Raw genomic sequence first — 23,041 nt, 5'->3', positions numbered from 1 at the left:
GCTCTGCCGCAGCCCAGCCCGGCTCCTCAGGTGGGGACCTGAGGCACGGAGCGGGTGGCAGCGTGCTCGGCTGCGGGGTGGGCAGGGGTTGCAGTGGGCAGGGGAGCTGGGGGTTGCAACCAGGCTGGGGAGACACAACCCAGCGCTGGGACGCTGCAGCCCTCCGCATCCCACCGTCGTGAGCTCAACAGGGCCAGCTCTTCCCCATGATCATCTTTTCTCAAACTCAGACCCCATAGCAGCTCTGCACGCACCCGCTCCGGTTCCCAGAGCCAGTCCTTCACTCTGCAGGAGGTGGAGAACAGCTTTGCCCTGCAGAGCTGAGGGCTGGGTCCCAGGGTCCTGGAGGCACAGGGGCAGCCAGGCGAGGAGGGCGCACCACAGGATCCCTAGCAGCCAGATGGATGGTGTTAGAACTCTGTTTTTGAGGATATTTGTAATTTAACACTGCTCCCTGCTTTCAGAGCCCTCCTTTGCTCTTGTTAAGTCCCTCCTCTCCCAGGGACCCCGCTGTCACCTCTTTTCCGTTTTGTACTTCTCCCCCTTGCCCTGTTGCAGTGCTTGTATTGAACTGCGTCATGGTCCTTGCCTTCCCTGACTGCATCTCTTGGCCTTCTCGGTCCAGCCAGCCCGTGGCCTTGCTGCCTGACCCAGTCCCTCCCTGGGGAGATGCTCTGTGCAGCCAGGCAGGGGCATCTCCTTGCCTCTGCTCCCTGCTGCTCTCAGCGTGTCACCTCCATCCTTCCTCTTGCTGGTACCCCCCTGGTAGCGTGGAGAGTTCAAACTGATGACCGTTTAGCTGAAATAGAGCACCTAATGAGGAGAAAAAAGGCTGCCAATCGCTAGGGAAGGCTGGGCCGGATCCTCGGCTGCTGCACACAGTGGGCAAATTGCACCAACATACAGCCAGTGAAAAGCTGGCGGCGAGACCTGGTGCGAGGGCAGCTGCCGGCCGTGGGCAGCCCAAAGCCAGGACGCGGTGGTGATTTTGTTAAATCTGCATGTGATCCTCCGCTACCAGACAGGGTGCGCAGAGGGCAAGGGAGCGCTCTCTGTAACAGTGTGTAAAATGACCTTGGACTTGATCTCATTTGCTTGCCTTAGTATTTCCTGGATCTATCGCCAGCCTTTGCAGCGATATGACAGGCTGTGGTGCCTTTCTCACTGCAGGTAAGCGGGTAATGGGAGTGACAAGTTTGTCATTAAAGAATGCAAGGAGGATGAGATGACAGCGGGAGGACGAGCTGCTCGCAGGACCCTGCCTGTGCTCGGGGCTGGCACTTGTCATCCCTGTGAACTCCAGAAGGTCTTTGGGTGCTCGTGGGGGCTTCCTGCGCTCCCTGGGGAGGGTGTCGTGTGTGGGCACAGGTGAGAAGTGAACCCTGACCCTGGGAGTGCTCAGTGCCATCAGCCACCTTTTAACGATGTTGTGCTTGTCGGTTCCTGCGCTCACACTGGGAACAGATTTGCATCAGCCTGAATGTCATGTTTTAAACAGCACCGAGTTTAAATGCATTTCTAAAAATGGGGTAGAACAGAATGCAAGATTGGATGCTAGCTCCAGATTCCTGCCTCTACATACTTATGAGAAGAGGTTTGATTAAATAAAACCTGATATTTAATTAATCCTTAATATGTTTGCTTCTTGGGGCATGTTTGCCGTAATGGCACTGCACCAGTTTTTAGTGCAGGCTAATTGATTGCCAGGGAGCTCATAGTTAAGAACTTCAAAAGGCTGATGAAGACACTCCCCAAACACGCATAGTTTGCAAAATGTCAGGGTGGGATTCAACCAGCCCTTGCAAATGTGTTAATTACCTGATATTAATTGGCAATCTAATCACTAGAGGCCAGGTCCCCAACGTGCAAAAGCAGAAATGCTCTGCATTCCTGGTGCAGAAAGACTGGCAAAAATCCCGCTGTTTGGAGGAAAGTAAATGATCCTAAAAGTGAATTTCATTAATTTTTAACTTGGGATACTTTCTCACAAAAGCAGTTGTCCTGAGGTTGTGCTTTGAAGGGCACTTACGTTGGTACAGCCACTGAAATTGCTGTCTGAATTGGCACCTCCATGCAGCAGAGGAGACAACATCCTGCAAAGCAGCTCCTGAACGGCAGCAACTTTCTGTCCACTGCAGGAAGAACTGTTCCCAGCGTTGTGCGCTGGGCTGCAAACGAGGGCACGTAAGGAGATGCTTCACATCAGCTGGTGTCAGAGGGTGGCAGCTCCTCCGAGGGCGGAAGGGGTGGTGGCAGCCCCAGTATTTTCCATGGTCCGTTTTGATCCTCTGCCGCATGAGTCTGAGCCCTTAGGCTGCCTGTGTGAACGCAGCAACTGTGTCTGACAAACCAGTTTTACGTGGCACATGCCCAGGGGAGCCCGAGGCGGTGGCTGCGTCTGATGGGGGCGAGGGGGCAGCCGAGGGGCTGGGTTGGTAAGCCCGGCAGTGCGGCTGCCAGCGCTTGTCCTAACACGCCCTCCCCACAACATCACAGCACATGGCACCTGCACAGCACGTTGGCCGTGGCTGCAGCGGCCGTGAGGGATGAGGTGTATTTATAGCATGGTGTTAACATGCACGAATGAACATGTTAAATCTCAGCACAAAGTACTTCTAGTCTAAACACCTACTTCTGCTAAGGTCTGCTCTGTCCTGTTAACACCCGTAGCTGCAGCTGACCTGTTTATGGTGTTCTAACGTGTATTTCAGAGATGCCCTTTTTCTAGGGAAAGTAAAGCAAGCATACAAAGGCTTACCCACAACTGGCTGTAGCAAGAGCTGGGCAAAACCTTTGGAAGAGCCCCATTTTTCACCAGCACAGCACGGTTTACACAGGCGCCACTAACTTACCCTGATGCCAGAGTCAGATGCACTAGCACAAACTGGGCTGACAGCCTTGGGTCCCTACCCAGCCCAGCAGTGCCAAGAGCCGGAGCTCTGTGAAGTAGGGACGGGCTTTGCCAGGCTGGAATTTGGAGGCTCCTTTTGCTAGATTTGTGTGCAGTGGCTGTCATGGAGCAATTCGTGCTATGGTATTTCCAGAGGTCTGTGGATGTACCTCACAGGCATGAAAAAGCAGCTCATATACAAGAGACAAAGGAGCAGGGGCGTGTTAAGCCGTTTCTTAAGCACAAGGAAGCAGAGGGCTTTTTCCTGGAGCATTTCTCAGGAAGTGAAACATTTCTGCAACACTTTTAGGAGCTGCGTTAGAATAACATGTAAGCATTCACGGTATTTATCAGAAAGCTCTCAACTATGATAACGCACAAACTGAGGTCATCTGTGCTGGCTAAGACAGAAGTGTATTTGCCAAGGAGCTTCCAGGAGTTCAGCGAGGCTTTTCAGGAGCAAGATGCTGTCGTCACTGTGAGAGGGACTTGGGGTTCAGTGCATGGTCTCTGGTTTAGTGACTGAGCTGGCTGTTGGATGAACAAGTTTATTTGAGCTTTTATTAGTTCAGCAAGTGGAACAAAGATACTTGCCTTTATCACTTTGACTAACAATGTGTTGTTGTTGGCTGAGTTACAGGAGTGCGAGCTGAAATCTGAGTCACTTTTCTGCTTGGGAAAACAAAAACAGACTCCCCGGAAATCTGCTTTCCTTTGTTCTCACCACAGTCCCCCCACATCTGACCATGTGCCATTTGCTGATAGCACAGGGCGGGCCTCCCACCAGGGTGGATGCTGTGTCCTCGCCCAAACCGGCCGAGGCAAAACCACCAGAGATTATATAATTGACAAAAATTCCACACCCACAGATTTTTTACTCTGATGCAATAAAACCTCCACTACAGCGCAATCTAACAACTCCTTCCTACTGGAGAGCATTATGCATACAAATTTGATGCTCAATTATTCTTGGTTTTTGTCAAGGATTTCTGGCTATTGCTGCCTTCAGGAGCTGAGGTTTGACAACCTCTGCCTTGCTGAATTTCTCCTTTCTGGGGGAAGAAGTATTTTGTTGATACTGAAAGTATAATGCTGCAGACACCATGCACCCACTGGAGGGGTGATGTCCCTTCCAGGCCTGCAGCCAGGGCTGCCAGTGCCCTGGCAGAGCTCAACCTTCGCAAGGGCACAAATGATGGTCAAAGCGAGCCGGCTGGCATTGGACCGTGTGTTTTACAGACTCTTCCCATTAAATCCAGACTCTCTCTTCTGTGTTCCTTCTCCCAGTCCTGCTCCCGTTTAAATCAGGAGTGAAACCTGGGGGTGGGAGAGGAAGCAATCAGGGGTCCCGTGGCTGGTGAAGCTTTTATCAGGGGGACTGTGCTGGGGCCATCCCCTGTGCTGTGCTCTGAGTTGGGCACTTAATGCTCTCTGTGTGTAGCTCTGCACTGATTTTCATGGTGGATGAACATGAAGAGCTGGGAAAGAAGCTTTTAAGGACCCCTGCTGTGGTGGTGATGGGGAGTAGGAGGATTTTCTACTTTCCTTTTTGCAGATTATCTGTATTTGGTGGCAGAGCACCTTCCTGCAGTACTTCATGCCTGAGATGTGCTCGGAATTCCTGGCCTGTTCCTCCTGTAGCCTCATCTTGAACCTTCACCGATAGTTTTGGCTGTCATGGGAGCACTTTGTAGAGGGTTGCAAGACAGGACATTGAAGTGCTTTACTGCTTAGGGCCAGAGCATTTCAAACCCACGTGGGCCTGAGAAGAGCAGACGCTTCTTCCCCAGTTCCAATGAAGTGTTTTCGCATACATCTCCACCTCTTTGTAACAGGAGCAACTTGCTGAGTGGGAAGAGACGGGTATTGTTAATGGCTGGAACAAAGGAGGGAATCTTGCCATTGCAGCCCGTGAAGTCGGGCAGAGCCTGGCTGCCGTTACGGCAAAGGTGACGCGGGAGCAGACTTTTGTCCCCGCGGAGGCAGCAGGCCAGCTGCTGTTACAAAGCAGCAATGGTGTTTGCCTGGGATCTCCCCATGGCTTCTGTGGCCTGACCTCAGGTTTGCAGGACTGCAACACAGCAGTTTGGCAGTTGCTCCATGTGGCCTATGCAATTAACCCATTTCTCCACTATAGGGCACTGACAGACTATGCGAGAGGAACCAGATCACCCGAGCAGCCTCGCTGGTACACGCAACATTTGAACATTTGCTGTTATTCACTGTTTTATGCAGTTCTTAGTTTAATTCCGAAAAGGTCCCACCCTGAGAGGTAATTGTGTGGTAGAAACAGTGGCATTACCCATCTAAGAAGTGGAGCTGCTAGTAAACTGGTGCATCAGCCTGGCAGAGCCTTTTGTTTGGTTTGGTGGCAAAGAATGTTTGTCTTTAAAAAATGGAAACTTCTCATAGATAAGGGGCCTGTAATTTTTTCTGAGTATAAACACTTGTTCACTGTGTATTGCTTGCACATCATCGCACTGACAGTTCTGGTGAAATCATAAACCAAAGGTTCAAAGCTCAAATGTCCGAGTGAGATGGCTCTGGCAGTGTCTGTTCACTATTACCATCCACACCACAGGGTGGAATTACAGCTCTAATTTATATACATGCGGTGATAGAACAGGACTCTGTATTTAACTCTGCCCCTAGATTGCGGTTAACTCTAGTCCAATACTTGCTGATAAATGCAGTGGGAGAAGGGTTCACGCAGGGTCTCAGGTGGGGAGAGAGCCCAGGGGAAGAAACCCTTCCTGGAGCCAGGGCTGTGTGCCACATGTCAGGTCCTGTGCTTGCCAAGGGAGCCGCAGCGGTGGGGTGGTGGTTCTCGTGCCTGATGCCAGAGCTGGGGTACAAGGGCTAAGCGTGACGGCCGGTGGGGTACCCGGCCCCCCATAGCAGCACTGCAGGTCCCACAGTTCCCTGCTCTGTGCTGGACCTGCACTACAGCCATTCCCTTTCCCACACGGTCAGGATGTCCCCAGGGCCACAGAGGCCCAGTGAGGGTGAGGATACAGCCCTTCCAGCTTTGCACAGGAGGCTTGTCGAGACCAGGCCTGCTCTGCACCACTGCATCTACCCCGCAGCTCTGCAATCCTGCAGGTGCAGCTGCTGCCTCTGGCTTGCCGTGGCTTGAAGCATCGGGAGTTTTTGTGGTTACTTTGAAGCTCCCAGGTCTCATCTCCCCGGGCATTTGCAAAGGTACATGCTGAGGTTCCTCCTCAGACAGTGGGAAATGAGGCAGCAGCTTCTTGGGAATGTGTCTGCTCTTCTTGAAGCTGTCCATTTGAATGCAGCCTCCCAGAGGGTACGTAGCCTCCGGAGCCCGGCTTGGCCAGTTCTCTCACTCTGGCTGTGTCGCTGCATGTAGGTGCTTTTGTGGAGGGTGCTGCCATTACAGCGGCTCCTGAATAACTGATCAGACGATTTCACTGTTTCGCATTACTTGCTGAAAGTCCCATGTGCTAGAGCAGGGGTTCCCAAGCCAGGGGTGGAAAAAGAATCACTTCAAAGAGGCGTGAGAAGCAGTAACACCCTCTTTGCAGAGGCACTGGTCCGAGCTGTGGTTCACCCTCTTCTGTACGGGCTGGTACCAGTCACCAGCAAACAGCCTGAGCTGCAGGGTGGGTGCGGGCATGGAGGTGACTGCTGCCAGGCTGCCATGGAGCGGTGCTGGGGGGGATAGGTGGATGAGGGGATGGGTTTTGTCTTGGTTTCTGGAAGAGAGAAAGGCAAATGAGTCATGGAATTGGGATCCCTTTGTGTTTGCGTGTGTGGTGAAGATAAAAGGATCACTGATGTGGGGAAAACATATATATTATCCTGATTTGGGAGCAAGGCGGGGGGGGTCTGTGGGAAAGGGATCTTAATTTAAATGGAATGTGGGCATATACAACACGGGTGGGGACAGAGGAGGTGAGGCAGGCTCTTTTATTCCTGTAGCTGTTGCAGAGCTGGATGCCTTTGCTGCTGAAACCTTTCCGCTGGCCCCCATCCATGCACCTGCTGAGAGGCAGCCGCTGTGCACCCATCGAGCTAAGGCATGCTCGAGGAAGCGTCACCTCCCTCTTGCAGTTCGGGAACGGGTCACAGAGAGATCAGTCAGCTTCATTTGCTCAGGACCCCCACCGGCTGCAAAAGAGGTGAGATTTCAACTGTCTCACTCAAGGGCTGGTTAATGGCAGATCAGTCGGTTCCCCACTGATGGCAAGGACATGGGTCCTGCTGCCTGATCTTTCAAGGTCCTGCTAAGAGCCGGGACGAGGGTGTGGAGCTGCCTTCTCCCTTGGGCTCCCTGGGTATCCCACTGCGATGCCGGCTGCGAGCCGGGCTTTATCTCCAGGCGCAGCCTGGGCACTGCCCGCCTGCCATGAGTCATGAGCCTCTGTGCCAGCCCTACCTCAGAAGCTGACTTTGGACTCCTCTGTCACACAAAACCACACCTTTTGTAATGATGAAAAGAAGTATTTGGAGCATTTGAACTACCTACAACCTTGGCACGGCCTTGGAGGCAGCGACTGAGGTATGCCGACAGGCAGATCCAGTGACTTGGGTGCCATTCCTCGGGGCGGGCACCTGGCTGAGGAGACATGCTCCCCGGTCTCAGGAGACATGTTCCCCATCTGAGGAGACGTGCTCCCTGGGCTGGGCTCCCGTGCCTTCCAGACCGGCATTCGAGCACCAGGCAGTGGCCGTGGCTGCTGCTGTGGCAGGGGTAGCGGGAGGCTCTCACTGGGTCCCTCCCAGCAGCCCGAAGCACGGTGGCACAACGCTCCCAGAAAGGCCACCCCTGCCCGGGGCGCCCCTCGCCCAGCGCCTGCCCGGGGAGGGTGAGAGGCCCGGGGGGGACTGCGGGAGGCTGGGGGTAGGGGCAGGGAGTTGTGCTTTGCGTAGGGGAGGAGGAGGAGGAGGAGGAGGAGGAGGAGGAAGGGCAGCGGCGGCGTGCCGAGGGGATGGCTGCCCTCATTCCGGCCCTCTCCCCCTGGGGGCCGGGGCGCGGGGATCAGCACCGCTGGCCTCCGGCCACGGCCGGGACGCGAACCCGGCTCCTCCCCGCCGCCAGCGCCGCGCCCGGGGCCAGCAGGAGGGAAGGTGGGGGGGGGTGGGCAGGTGGAGAGGGCGGAGCCACCCGTGAATGGCCAGCAGGCTGCGCGCGCGAGGCCCCGCCCATCCCGGCGGAGCCGCGCGGTCGCCATGGCAACAGAGGCGCTTCCCGCCGGGCCGGGCCGGGCCGCGCGCGCGCCGCGGAGGGGCCGGCGGATCCCGCGTTTCGGGACGCGGCGGGACCGGGGCGGGGCACCCCGGAGCCGCCCTTCCCACCCCACCCCACCCCTCCCGCTCCCCTCCGCCGTCCTCCCGCTGCCCCCGGCAGCCCCTCGCCCGAGGAGCGCGGAGGGGCGGCCCCGCTCCGCCCCGTCCCGCCCCGCCCCCGGGTGGGGGTGTCCGGCCGTGCCCGGCCGCCGATCACCTCAGGCGGGCAGGCCGCTGCGCTCCGCCGTGCTCAAACTTAGTTAGCAACTTCCCCCATTGGCGGCGGAGCCAGCGCCGTCCCGCGCCGGCTCCTTTGAGGGACGGTGCCCCGTCAGGGTAAGTGCCGGCGGTGGGTCCCCGGTGAGGGGCGCGGAACCCGCGGGACAAAGGCGGCCCGGCCCGGCGAGGCACCGGGCGGGTGTGGCTCGCTCACCCTGAGGGGAGCACCGGCCGGGGACCCCGCTTCCCACCGGGCCGGCGAAGCCCCCCTGAGAGCCGGCCCGGGGGTGGGGGGGCCAGGGCGGCGCTGCCTGCGCGGCTCCGGTGCCCCAGCACCGGGAGGGGGGACCCGGACACCCTGGGGGCAACCTCGCCCAGGGTCTGGGCGGGTCCGTCGCCGTGGTGTTGGGGTCGCCTCGCTGCTTGTTTTCACTGCGTCAGAGCCAAGGGCGAGGGGAGAAGTTGGGTCCCCGAGTGCGCGTGTCCCGAGTTCAATAGAAAAAGCCCTTCGTGCTTTTAATTCAGCGTCCGTGTGCGGTCATAGGTAGTTCCGTGGTCATTTTGATGGTTCATGGGTATAACGTTTTGCTGGCGAACACTGCAGATTAGAGCCTTATTTTGTAATCCAAGATGACTCTTGTAAGCACTGCAGTTATCTGTTCCCCTCAGGATTAGCGGTGATAATGTGCTTGGCGTTCTTAAACGTACAAATAAGGATGCCCCCCCCTTCCCCCGGAGAGTTCACAGCCGTGCCCGCTGCTGCTTGGGTTAACAGCCGGCTGCAGAGGGGACACGGGCGTTTCGGAAGCGCGGGATGCGACTCTCTTATGCCTCGGACTTTAGGAAATGTATTTGCTCTCTAGAGTTAGTTTTAAGTGCCAGTTTAAGGTCATTGTGCTGCTTCTTTTTAATTGCGGATGCACATGTCTTTGCTTGTTGGCATATCAGCCCGTGCATACGTATATGTTTTTATTTTAGAAGCTTGTCTGACATTTGGGTGGGGAGATTTGTATTGCTCTCTTGCGTTATGCAACTCATTTGTCCATTTTTCTTCCTAACTCCAAATGTAAGTGATTTATGTGTGGATGGAGGGATGTGGAGTTCTGCTTATTGGTGGAAATAGCTGATACAAAAGATCCCACGGAGGTCCGTTCCCAGTGCCCTGAATTTGCATGGAGCTCTGCATTTGGATTTAGGAGGGAGTAACATTGGGATTCTGAAAGGGTGAAGCTAATCTGTGAAATAACTTTATTTCCTGTGTGGTCTTCCATCGAGTCGTGTAAGAAGCTGTGCCTTCCTGAGTCTGTTTGCAGCATTGTTACTGTTCTTGCGTTTCTCTTGTCTGAAGGTAGGAGATTAATCTTGCGGATTCAGGTATTGACTTGACTTCTATTTCTGTGGCGTAATCCATGTGATTCTGATTTGTGTGTGAGGAATGGGATTAAGGGAAATCACGCTTGGCAGATGGCGGAGCTCTTCTATACCATTACGTGACATTTTAACCTTTTATTTTAACTACAGGTTTTATTCTTCAGAGTTTAGTAATATAATTTTAAACAAGATAAAGTATTGCTCATGATAAAATACCGGTGCTGTGTTAAAGGAATTGCAGCATATGGCAATTGATATTTTGTCAAAACTGATGCTTTATTCCATTGTGGTAATTGCAGGCAATTTTTATGGTAGGCTGAAGAGGTAAACTATGTTTCCAGGGTAACTGTGAAGTTGTTTAGCTGCTTCAGAGATACTTTGCCAGAATTGAAGGTTGTTGGTATTTTCTTTTCCTTGTCTCTCTTCCATAAACTAGAAGGCTTTGCATCTTTTTAACAACCACCTGAAAACAATATTTTTCTTCATTTTCCTGTGACACTTTTCAGGTGTGGTAGGGAAACAGACCATGTATGGCAGAAATGCTAATAAAGTTGCCTGGCAGCTTCATCCAGGTAAAGACTTTCCAAAAAATCTTTAAAAAATTTATTTTTTTCTTTTTTTTTTTTGGTAGGATCTTCTTCACTGTATTCTATGCCTTTTTTCTGTAAAAATTGTCAAGGATATTTACTGACAGGTAAATCTATAAAGCCTTTCTACTTTAGAGGTAGAAATCCTATTTAAACAGATGAGGTAGCCTGTAATTCACCTTTGGTAGGTATACAGTTTGTTGAAAATATACTTGTAAACTTTAGTCTGTCCTCTTACAGACAATGGTCTGAAATAATTCTGAGCTAAACATTTCTTTTCCAATATATGGAAGACACAGAACAACATGACTCTAAAGTTTCATAGTATGGAAAGTCCCTACAAGAAGTCAAAATCTAGGACTGTTTTCTAATTAAAATACTTGTGTTTGTAATTTTTTTACTATCTCATTTTATATGTGGTAATAAACGACGTGAATGTCATCAAGGTTTGTGCTCACGCTGCAGTTCTGGAGGCTGCCTGTCTTATGCCTAGAGGAGAAAGGGCAGAGTACCCATCCGCGTTTCTCTTGACCTGGGCTCTTACCTGACTAGGTACCCATATAATAGGAAAAATCTGATGTCTGATGATTAAACAATTTACTACCTCTGATCATCACCATACTGAGAGCTATGTGTGGTGATGATTATGGTTTTTGTTTTTGTTTTTTAATCCTGTTTCCAACCATGTGTTGTAGTGCTGTCATCTTGGATGCTAATTGAGCCCCTTGTCCCTTGTGTGTCTGCAGACTCCTGACAGTAGTGATATGCTTCCTGGATGCCTGATTGCTCCCAAAGGGAAAAAAAAAACCCAAAACAGTTATGACTTGGAAATAGCTCTTGGAGTCTGAAATTCTTTCAATAAAATCTATGTTTGAAAGGCTTGCCAGCCCTACTGCTCTATGGTCTGAACGTAAAATTTAGACCGTGTGTGAAAGAAGCAAGCCCTGACCAGCAGGTCCCAGGTGGAAGGCAGATGGAGAGCTCGGGTATTCCACCTCCCAGGATTCTTTGCACAGCTCTGTGATTTTGCTTGGGTGTTGTCCTGGACTCCGCTCCATTCAGTGCTTCTGTTTCTCTGGCTACTAGATAATTTTAAAACCAGTCCTGTCACCTCCCTTTTCTTTCACAGGTGCTTGGTTACTGTAAAGTAGAAAACGAGCTCGCTCTCCTTGGTGAAGACTGTGTTGCTGCGTTCACTGCCTTGTCCTTTCCTTGGGATTAGTCTATGTTTGATCTTTGGATATGGAACTTCCTCTTTTCTGGTAGCTTTTCCAAATATCAGCAGAATCAAGTTGATAGAACTGCTGACTTTTCTCCTGTCCATGAGTTCTTAAATAGCGGTTAGAAAACTTCCTGTAGTCTTGAGTATTTTAGCAGTGCTTGTGGGGAATACTCTGCAGATCAGGGACACAGGACTTGGGGTCATATTTGAGAGGATTACTCTGAGCGTGTCGGTTAGGGACGCGGTACAGTTGCGGCTGCAGAAAACTACCCCCCTCATACCTTTGGCTGCTCATGTGTTTAAAAATTTTACTGGTTTCTTATTGAGGAGTCCCATATATCAAGATTATTCTCTAAGCCTTGGTATGTTTTCTCAAATTAATATTCCACAGAAATCGGTAACTTGGTGCTGCTCACTAGGTGGGGGAAGTTTCCTTTGGCAAATGAGTTTGTCATGCTGAGTTGCGTGCTGTGTAGTTACTTAAAAATTTGACTAGTAAAAGGGGTGTGTGTGTGCATGCATGTCTGAGTGCAAGTTTTGAATGTTCTGCATCCAGTTACACGTAATGTCACTGTTCTTATTTTCAAGCAGTTTCTTTTTATAGGATGTTTTCATGCATGAGGATACGAATAATTCTAGTTGGAAGTCTTTCACTTTCATAGCTTGGAAAATTTACATGATGCTGTTGGTGGTAGGGAGGTATTCAGTGTCCTAGCTCTTCTGCTAATTTATGTTACTAATAAATTTCTTAATGGCGGTGCAGCTTTTTGGGGCTCCTTGTTCAATTCTTAAGTAGCAGGCAGCTTTTTTGGGGAAGGTGCTATATCTGTTCAATACTTTAAAGAGACGTTCATGGAATAGGAGATCATACTGTATTCAGTAGGCTGTTTGTAAAAGAGAGACTGAGGTAAACTACCTAATCCTGCAAGCCCAGACATGAAGCTTGCAGTGATGCTGTGAGCACAATCTGTATCACTTCTTTGTGTTTGATGCACAAGGGTGACTAGAACCCGAGAATGTTGCAATGTTTTAGGTGTGTTTTTTGTTTTGTATGTAGGAATCACCCAAAGACATCATATGGAAAAAGCCACAAACTTTTTGCGTTTGCCTCAGAATCTATTTAACTGAAGACTCCCTGATTGCAGTAGTAGCCTTTGCAGTGCAAACCACTGCCTGGTTGTCTTGAGTTTGCAGCCAAAGAGACTGGAATAATAGTGTCAGGAGAGCTGTGGGATTCCCCCTGCAGCAAACTAGTCTTGAATCCTAATCTAATCACAACCTTCTGAATGATCACAGGCCTGGTAGATTTAACAGTTGAACCAGAAAACATCATGCTTGATAAACTCTAGATGCACCTGCCCTATGCGGTTGAATGTACAGACTTTTAGGAAGAGAGTCCAGGAATTGCTGTTGGGTTGCCCATGACAGTGCTCCCAGTGAGACGTGACTGCAAGGAGCCGATTCTGAGGCGATACTCTGCTTGCTGGATTGAAAGAGGTGAAAGAAGTCTGCTTTCTTTTCCTTGATTTACTCTCAGTAAGTTTGAAGGGCATAAACTTTGGTCTGAATGTCAGGCCTTTCTTGTGAAGCTGTATTCTAGTAATATTTCAAAAACCATAGCGAGTCATTTACTGTTTGCCTTGAATTGGGCTTCTGTGGGTGAAGTGGTTTTATGTACATGCTCTGTTAAGTAGCAGGAAAACCAAATTCTTAAGAAAACCTGGGTATTGAGTTTTGGCAAAACCCACTAAATTTAGTGTGATGACTATTCTATCTTTTTGCAGCTGTTGGTTAGAAAAAAAAATCAGTCATGTCTCCCTTTTTTTCCCTCTAATGACTGGATATCAGTTTATGCTAGTATGACCTGAATGTCCGATCAGAAAGGTCGTGTAGGCCTACTGAATGATGATTTTCCTTAGGCCTAGGCTTAAATAATCTAGATTCTTAAAAAGAACTATATGTCCATAAGCAGTTTAATCATAAATTATTTTCTCAGATCAAGGTGACTTATTTTCTTGCTTCCCACTGTCTTCAGTTTGTTCTGGCAATATTTAATGCTGGAACTTCTGCAGACAAGAAAGCCTCCAAACAGCTTCCAAACTGTTTGGGGTTATTTTTCAGTGCATCTGTATAAATAGGAGATTGTTAATATGTATTTTCCCAGTTCCTGAATACCTTACAATTATGTCCAAACAATGGGAGTTGAATTTTCTTTTCATACTCTTTGTCTCTACCAAGCATGTTTGAGGAGAGGAATTGAATTTTTTCTTAGGCTTGTATGATTGCGGTGATGCAATCTGAGCAGTGTAGGACTACAGAGGATTATTGCTTGTTTTTGTTTTGAGTCATGTCCTACAAACATGCACTTAAATGCTGGGGGGTGGGGAGCAGAATCTTTAAGGGATCTCCTTTAAAGCCAATTACGGAGCTGTTCGTTGGAAGTTCTTACCAGAATTAAGTGCCAAAACTTTCCGTTTTGAGCTGTAATAAAGCTGTTGCAAGCCTGAAAGAAGTGTTGGACCTGCAGCAGTGTGAGAACTGAAAGCTTCTTACTGTTGTAGTAATTATGAGTCAGGATGGTCATTAGCTTGCTGTAACAAGTAGAAAAAGATAACCAAACCTTCAGCAACTGAATTATCTGCACAGTTTTCATTTAGAGGGAAAAAGCGCGCATGTGCATTCCAGCAGGTCTTTTAAAGAGTGTATGTATACAACATACAAATGGTGCTATCTCTAGTGTAATTTTTACTTGTCTTATTTTAGAGAATGAGCCCAAGCTTTAATGTGGGGTGGTAGGAGACCTAAGTCTTTTTTGCAGGTCAAAATACCCCTTTCATTTGGCTGGGGGCTGGGGAGAGAATTGCCAGGAGCTGAGCGCCCTGTTAACTCCAGCTACAGGCTTGACCCAGTTACAGTTCAGCAGCGAAGTCTGCAGAGCTCTGGCATGGCTGGGAAGTATGTGAGCTCTTTGAGCTAGGCCAGCCCAGGAATAGACAACTTTAACTTTGCTGCAGAAGCAGCACTTGGATGCAAATAAGATGGATGGCAAAAAGAGAAGAAAAATAAATTAGCTGCGTTTTGTTGTTTAAATCTAAAATACAGAGGTTTGGCGTATGGGAGAAGAGGTGAAGTGAAGATGATAATGCTTTGTTTAGTTACTTTTTCTTTAGTTCTAGTAGTTAAAACCAATTTTACCCTTCATAGTTTCTAAGGGTAAAAAGCTGCCAGTATTTTAGTGAAATGCATGAAAATATGAGTATTTGTGTGTGCTTTTGCTGATGCAAACAATGGCGTTGCCATACACACCAGCCCCTTCTGTTTATATTTTCATAGTGATCTTTTTTCTTCTGTCTTAGTGTTGGTTAAATACCATGCTTTCTGTGCCTTTCAACAAGTGATATTAATAAATGTGAAGTTCTAAAACTTTTTTCCTATTGTTGTAAAACTAGGATGATCTTTATTTTACAGTGTTGATGAGAATTTGAAAGACAATTCCGTTCTTTTAATGAGCTCAGACTTCAGCTTGGATTAGGTCTGGCCGCTTTTTCAATTCAGCCATAGTATCAGTAACTCTTGGTAGGGAGTGAGTTGTGCCAAAATTTAAGAGGGATGTTTATCTGCTGCAAGTATGTTCAACCATACAAGGCTTTCGATGGACAAAGCTGTCTCATCCGTAATGAAAGCATTCAGCCCAGCAAAGCCACGATACATTTTAAACAGGGTTGGAATTTTTGGCTGCCATAATTGTGTTTGATTTTTCGTGAGAACACTCAGAATTTTTCATTGAACAAAATGAGCACAGATGCCTTTCTAAAACAGGCATTTATGCTGAAGTTGTGCAGCTCAGCTGGCTCGTTCCTTTACTTAGAGACCTTACAAGAAACATAATTTTTATTATTTGTTGTCAAACAGTGCTCTTACTGTATTGGCGCTATTAAATGTCAGATATTAGTATAATCTGCCCTTGGAATGTTCTAAGCAGTGTGATGGCTGCAGACTTATCTAAGTATCATCCTGTTCTTGCAGTGCGCACGTACAAATGATACAGCATTTTTCTTTTGCCTACAATAAGTTATGCCCAAGAAAATAGGTATATTTATGCAAATTATGTTAATATTAAGTAATATTAATTATTATTATTAAGTAATATTAAGTCCTAAAACGTTTGAAGTTGTGTACCACTTAATTCTTACTAGTCATCATAATGTTCAGTTTACGTTATTCAAGAAATGAATGCAACTCTCTGGTCACTGCTTGCGAAGGAGAGATGAATTGACTTGATTATAGTAGAGATTCTGGTACAACTTCAGATCTTTTGCTACTCTCCTAAATACAATTTTACCTAGTAGGAAAGAGATGCTTATTATTGCAACATGGTTGTGTGAGGCTGCAGGAGAGGTTTCCGCATGTCTGACCCATTCCCACTTTAACTTGGCGGGGCAATAGATGTTTTCTCAACTTCTGCCTTAATATAGTTGAATCACAGTACACATAGGAAAGACTCATCAATAGTTACAGATCAGCATTTCAAGAAGGTCAGGGAAGCTGGTTTCTGCATGGTGAGCATTATGCTAATTCAGTTGTTAAACATATTGGAATTGCGCTTCCTTTTGCTTCTGCAGTGCTTGCAGATTCCATCAGAGCCTTTGCTCTGTGCTTGGAGTACAGAGGGTTAGTTTTGACATGGAATAGCTTTCTTGTGCGCTGTACTGTCATTGCATGCAAGAAACATGTCTGCAGATCTCAGTTTGAATCAAGTTCTTTACATGAAGTACTTGCTTAAATAGTGCCACTCTTGTGCTGGTGCTTATGCATGAAGATGAAATCTAAGGAGATGATACCACGATGGAGAGGTTGAAACCTTCTTTAAGATTAAATATGTATTTTCCTCTCCCAAAAGCACTTTATTTTAGGATAAAATGCTAGAGTAGATTAGCTACTGTAATGATTGAATTAATTCTTTATGTGTGAGCAAAAATGAAATGAGAGTGTGTATTGAAGCACATGTGATACGTTAAAGCGTATGTGATACATGTGTAATGTAATGATCAGAGTGTTGTCTTTGTTGATATTGGACTGTTGTGCACAATGTAAAAGCAGTTAATTTTGAATCAAAATTTTTTTTGTACTGTCAATGTATGGTTTTTGTATGATGTGACTTTTGCACAAGCTTGGCTCTGTAAGGAGTCGGTTAGTATATTTTTCAAATTGTCTCCAAAAGGCTTGTCTCAGCTCCATTGAGTTTCTTTTTTTTTCTTTTTTTTTTTTTAAAGTAACAGCTTTAATTCCAGATTCCACTTTCAAAATGCTGCCCTTACAGATGCTGAAATGGTTACTTTGAGGTTAAAGATCTTGTCATCTTTTCTTTTCATCTTGGCCCTAGAAATGATTGTGCTCCTCTATCTGTTATGTCCTTTCTAATATCGCTGGGAAGTTGAACTCGGCGGTATTGCTCCTGATGAATTAGAAGCATCGTTATACCTGGGGACAGTTGGAGCCTTCCCACAAGTTCTCAGGGCAGGGCGACTTCTGCTTTCCTGCCTACCTCCTGCTCAGGGCCGCTGGAGTCGGGATTTTTCTAACTCCTTTGAAACCTTTATAAACTGTGGCCTGCTCCATTTTCTGCTTATGTTGGCTCCTTCAAATACTGTGAAGCAACTCTATTCTGGAGATCTCCATCTCAGCATCCTGTTAATTACACTGGTTCCACCAGGACTCAGTTGCTTGATGGGAGTGTGGAAAAAGCCTGTGAATGTGGGAGGAGCACCGAAACCCAGCATTTTGAGAACATCTTCAGGAGTGTGGAGAAGGAGGTAACGAAGCAGATGGCAGGATAGCATCTTGAGAGCTTTAAAACTGATAACAGCCCACACTGGAAGGCAAAGGGTACCATTTGGACACTTGGCCTTCTGGCAGCTTCCTGCTCACCTGCTTCTGCTTGGGGGTTCAGTCTGAGTCCCTGGCATTGCTCCAAGTTTGGTGGCCACTGCCAGTGCTTGATGGGCTCTGGTTGCAGAGCTGTCCCATGCGTTTGAGACCAGGGATAGTAACTGCTAACAAAGCAGGGAGAGTCAATACCTGAACTTGTCTTCAAAGAGTAACTAGAGAATGTACTTTTGGCCAGATTCAATGGCTCTGCTGTCAGTTTATGTCTGGAGAGTGTACTGGAGAGGAGGCTGGAGTGAAAAACTTGTTGAGGCGTGAGTGTGCATTTTAAACTACATAGTTAACAGACAGTTGTTTATAGCTGTTTAACCAATATTGACTTTAAACCAATGTGCAAGACAGTGTTAATAGTAAGTTGGACTGGCTTTCATTAGACATCAAAATCTGTAGGGTTTATTATTTTGCTGCAAAACAAATGGGCCACGCACTGCCTGAACATTGGGCAGTTTTGGTCAGGTAGATCTCTTCTCCCATCCTGTGTTATCTGTTTTTCATTCACCCTGATTTTTATCACTTTGGCTCTTGAACCTGAAGACTTCTGGGGAGGGGAACTCAGGTTGATCAGTGCGATTCCTGGGCAGAGTTTGTGTCCTGTAGTTCAGATGTATTTTTTGTCAGTGGTATGCTGCTGGGTTTGTAGGTGATGAACCAAAAGAAAAAATCAGCCGGTCTTCTCCACTGACCAGATGGCTGGTCTTCTGTTGGCTCATCAAGTTGCTGAACTATAGATTACCAGAAGCGGAAAAGAAATGATATTTTGTGCTTATGTCACTTCTGAAGCATCCTCTGCTGGCTGCTGCCTCTTGAAAGATGCTGGGATGTGTGGATCTTTGATTTCGCTTACCAAGTTTGCCACTCACTTGAGGAAGACAAAGATACAGTTGGCCTTAAAGTTCAGCTCCTTGGATTGGCACGGCTCTTGTTCTGTAAATGGTTTGATTTAGATGCGATTCCTCCTGTGGAAATTCTGGATCCAGTTGTCAGCTGTTGTTTTCATGACTGCATTCTGTCACTATTTGAACTTGCAGGTCTGCAGCAAAAAAGCCAGTGAGGGAGTCAGCTCAGCAGATTTCCCAGTAGCTGCAGCACTTACTGTGCCTCTTGAAGTTGGTGAATGTGTCTCATGCCTTCCAGAGGCATCCAGCAGTATTGACAGTGAAAGTAAACCCAGGGTCAGTTAGTCATGCTTTGCTGTGTAGCTTTCTGGAGCCAGGAATGGGCAGAGGTGGGGAGCTGGGAGAACTTGGTGTATTCTGGGTTTGTTTTGGCTCAGGTTTAGGTCAGAGGAACCTTCTTTGTAATAACTTTGGAAAGGTGGATGTTTCTAAGTTCACTGTGAGATCATTCTCAGGTTGCTAAGATGCTGTTAAAATCCTTTCTTTGAATATGCTCTGAGAAATTTGGATCAGGTGCTGAGGCTGCTGTAATACCTGTGTGAGCGTGGTTAGGTGGGTGTGATTTGAGGTCTGGATGCTCACAGGCAAGTGAGTGCTCATGTGCAGGTTCTCAGGTCTGGGCGAACTGTTGAGACACACCTGTGATCTTTCATTCCTGCTGATTTTTGTGAGCTCCAAAATATGCCTGTGCCAGTTTTTCATTATTATCTGCCTTAAAATGCGGGTGATCTCTACACTGTAGCACGTATTCTTTGACAGTGTCTGAATATTTTTTAAGTGTTCTGTGGCTTCTGTGCTTAAAACTTGCCAGAAAGTTTTAATAAAACACTGTTCATTTGTGGCTAAAAATGCACTTTTATGCTAACGCTTGTGAGTGTCCTTTAAGTAGCCACTTATGCTTTCCTCCCCTCCCCTCTGCGCCCCTGTTAGCATGGTGTGCCGGACGCGGGGGTGTGCTCCACATGAGTGTTTGTTCATAGCCAGGCACTTCCAGGTTCTCCGTGGTGCCTCCACGGTTTGGATTTCAGTGCTGTTTTATTCACGCTTCTTCCGCCCCCTTCAATAAAAATGTTAACATTTTCAACGTCTGAACTGTTCCCTTTCAATTAATAGGCAATTTTCTCTGTGCTTTCTCAAGCATATAGGGAGATGGAGGGGATTGTTTTTGTAATCCTAAAGCTTATAGATAGTGTGTTGACCAATAATTCATTACAGGCGTTGATTTTGCTGAATAACTTCTTTCTGAGGAGCAAGGTAGTAAATGATGGCTAACGTGCACATGCAGGCTTTGTGTTGTCAGAGTTCTCGGCTTAAACATGCTTTTGTTCACAAATGGGAAGAAATGTAGTGTCGCTGCTTTGGTTCATATATATCATAGTCATACAGGACCCTGATGCTGTGTTCAATTTGTATTGCTTTTGGAGGAAGAGGAAACTCCTTTGTGGATTGCTGATAGCAATGACCTGCTGGCAGGTAACAAAAGAAACATATGTACAAATTAGCAAAACTAGCCAGTGTTTCTGAAATGGCTCGTTGCATTGGTGGGGGAAAAAACTTAGACTAGTTCCTGCATGTGTGAAGGCTACATGTGACCACTGAAGGAAAAATTGGAGCCTTATCATCAAGGTAGCAGCAGTAGCTCCTCTGGCACATAAAATATTCTTGATGTAGCAGCTTTTTTAATGGGTGTGCAGCTTGGGGCAGATTATTGATGCCTGGCAGGAGGCAGCACCCTGCTGCAGTAACATATCCTACCCAAATTAATGCTGTGTTGAGTATACAAGGATGAAATCAAAGAGCTGTCTGAAAACTTCTAACAGCCTGAGAAGCAAAAAGATTAATTTCAAACTATATGATTGTTTTGTTGAGCAGAGGATGACAAAGGGATTTTGGCCCAGAGAATGATAAATGCCAACAAGTATGTTCCTTTTATAACAGTATTTTCTTTGACTCAGAATAGATCCACCCATTCCTCGCTAGTCTAGTAATTTTTTCAGTATTTATGGGAAGTGAGTGGAAATTGTATATTTGATGGTCACATCCGTTTGAAGTTGAATGAGTTTTGATGGCTCCATCTGTATGCTGAAAGGCATAACTAGAGTAAAATTAGTCCAGTTGAAGATTGTTAATGATCAGCTTATTTGAAATTGGGTCATCTTTTAAGTAAAGCATTTGAATTGCTGCTATAGGAGCAACAGGCTCAGAGAAGGAGGGTTTTTGTCAGATAATGTACCCTGCATCATAGGTAGCGCTGGATAAAACAGCTGAGACTGGTATTTTCCATGCTGTGTGGTGTTGGCCTACTAGCACTGGTGCTGAAGTTAGATTTTTCAGCATGGTCAGGCTGTTGCTGAGTGCACTGGACAATTTTCCGCAGAGTTGTTGCCAATGACAGGTAAACCCAAGTCCAATTTAAATTCTACTATTCCTTCCACTTTGCTTAAATATTTTTGGGTTATGGGGACCATGCATAAAAAAGGGTCAGTCATAAAAACTCCTCTGCATTTGCACGTCCGAGAGAAACATGTCGGGATCTGCCTCTGCTGGCACACAAAAGGAAGCTTGTCAGCGAAGCTGGGGTTTGTCATGGCAGTGCCAGTCAGCGCCGTGCCTGCAGACCCCACGGCTCGGGACGGAGGTGCTTGCTATTTTCTAGGCAATTTAGTGTTATGTGCCGTGCCACCGTTGTTCTTGCCAGCTGTTAGGAATGTCGTTAGTCAAAATTTGCTAGATAGTGCCTATGGCTTTGTTTTTGTTTTTAAATGTTTGTACCCGGCACACTTAGTTGCATTCTGTGGTAATTCTGAGCTGAATCTTGGAGAAGCAAAGCTTGGTGCAAGGTGTTGTTCTAGTGTCAGCACTTGGTGTCCCTGCTGGCAGTGCCTTTAAAAGCTGCTCTGTGGGACCACCTGCCCGTCTTGGCATGCGAATGGGGGGAAGTGAGATCGAGTTGTGTGGTTTATTAATGCTCACTCTGTCAGCCTGTTGTCATAGCATTTGTCTTTTCCAATGGTAACAGTGAGATATCATAATTGTCCACTTCAGATAGGTACTGCCACGGTACAGTGCTATGGCAAGCTTGACCTTTAAGACAAAGGCTGCTAAAATTTAGAGGAGCAGGATTAGAAATTGTTCATTTGTTCATGGAACAGAATAATCTGTTTCTGGGAATCATCTGGTCCAACCCCCTGTTCAGAGCAGGGCCAGTTCAGTGTGTCCTTCTCCAATTACGCCGCAGTTCATCTCCAGAGTTGTGCTTGGGGCAAGTATTTTGGGCTTGAGTATAGTTGCTTGTTGACCAAGCTGGGCTACATGGTTCTGTTATGACTAACACAAATATTTGAAAGGTAGAGTGGTGGACTGAACAGAGAAATTGGTGCTAGACATTATTGGCTGTCCATATTGAAAGAAAATATGTTGCTAACAGCAAAATCCAAAGCTCTTGAACATGGAGCTTTTTAGTGTATTATTTTTTAAGAAGTGGAAAATAAGCTAGTGAAGACATCAAACGGTATAGCTGTAAGAGCTGAAGCAGAACAAACATTTGTAACAAGAACAGGCAATGACAGATTTCTTTTTAACTAGATGAAACTTTAAAAGCAGCATAATATATTACCGCATGTTTGTTCTCAGTATTTCATCTGTAGGTGGCACGTGCTTTTTGTGAATGAGTCTCTTAGCTAGTGATTGTGCAGCTCAGAATCTATCCTCCAAGACAAGTACAGGTGTGAAACTAATACAGGAGACATTTTCTCAGGGTTGGTCAGTTTTTGCTCTTTAACTGTTGGCAGTAGCTGTGTAGTGGCCTGAGACAGTTGGTTTGAAACTTCATGGTAAGAACAAATCCTGAGGATTAAAACAGGAGGAAAGCGGTCTTCATAATGGAAACCACGCAGTTTAGCTTTGCCCAGGTGTTCTGTCTTGGAGATGTGCATGCATATATATATATGTTTGAACCTGTCATGATTCTTTCTGGTCTTCTATCCCATCGTTCTGTTTCCTTTGTCCTCCATTTTATGGGTTCAGGTTTTCTTCAGATAATTATAAACTATTGAAGTGATCTCCTAGTGTGTTGAAGGTAGTGCTCCAAGGACAGTAGCCTCAGGTTTTCTTAAAGTCTTGATGAAACTGCTTTATTCTTTTCTCCACATGGTAATACCTTAATCCCTTTTTCAGCAATCGGGCAACTGTATAAAAGACATAGCATTTATAAATTAGTACTGGAGACTCCAAGTCAATCACAGAACAATGCGAGCTGGTTGTGCTTTCTGAAGGAGGTTTACTGGACCAGGTCACAAATGTGTTTTCCAGCGCTGGAAATCCTGTTAGAATTTGAAGAGGAAGATCAGAGGATTATGGGCTTTGTCCTTTCTTACAGTCCCTTCTGACACAAAAGCACCTGCCACACACAAAGGCAAGCAGGAAATACCTTCTCACATCATGCTATTTCTGTAATATAGTGACCTTCAGAAGCTCAGTTTATATGAAATGATCTGTTCCCTCTGATTCCTTCCTGGGGGCAGAGGGTGATGTGTCAGGTTTATTTCTGAAGGCTTCATAGCCTTTGCTTGCAAGCAGTAGTTCTGTGAAGGCACTTGGCTATTTTTGTAACAAGTAGGTGGATTTTTTTTTAATAAAGCAAAGCCCACAGATCTGTTTC

Source organism: Phalacrocorax carbo, chromosome 15 (assembly GCF_963921805.1).
Source record: "Phalacrocorax carbo chromosome 15, bPhaCar2.1, whole genome shotgun sequence".
Taxonomy (NCBI): Eukaryota; Metazoa; Chordata; class Aves; order Suliformes; family Phalacrocoracidae; genus Phalacrocorax; species Phalacrocorax carbo.
This window is presented reverse-complemented; position numbering follows the sequence as displayed.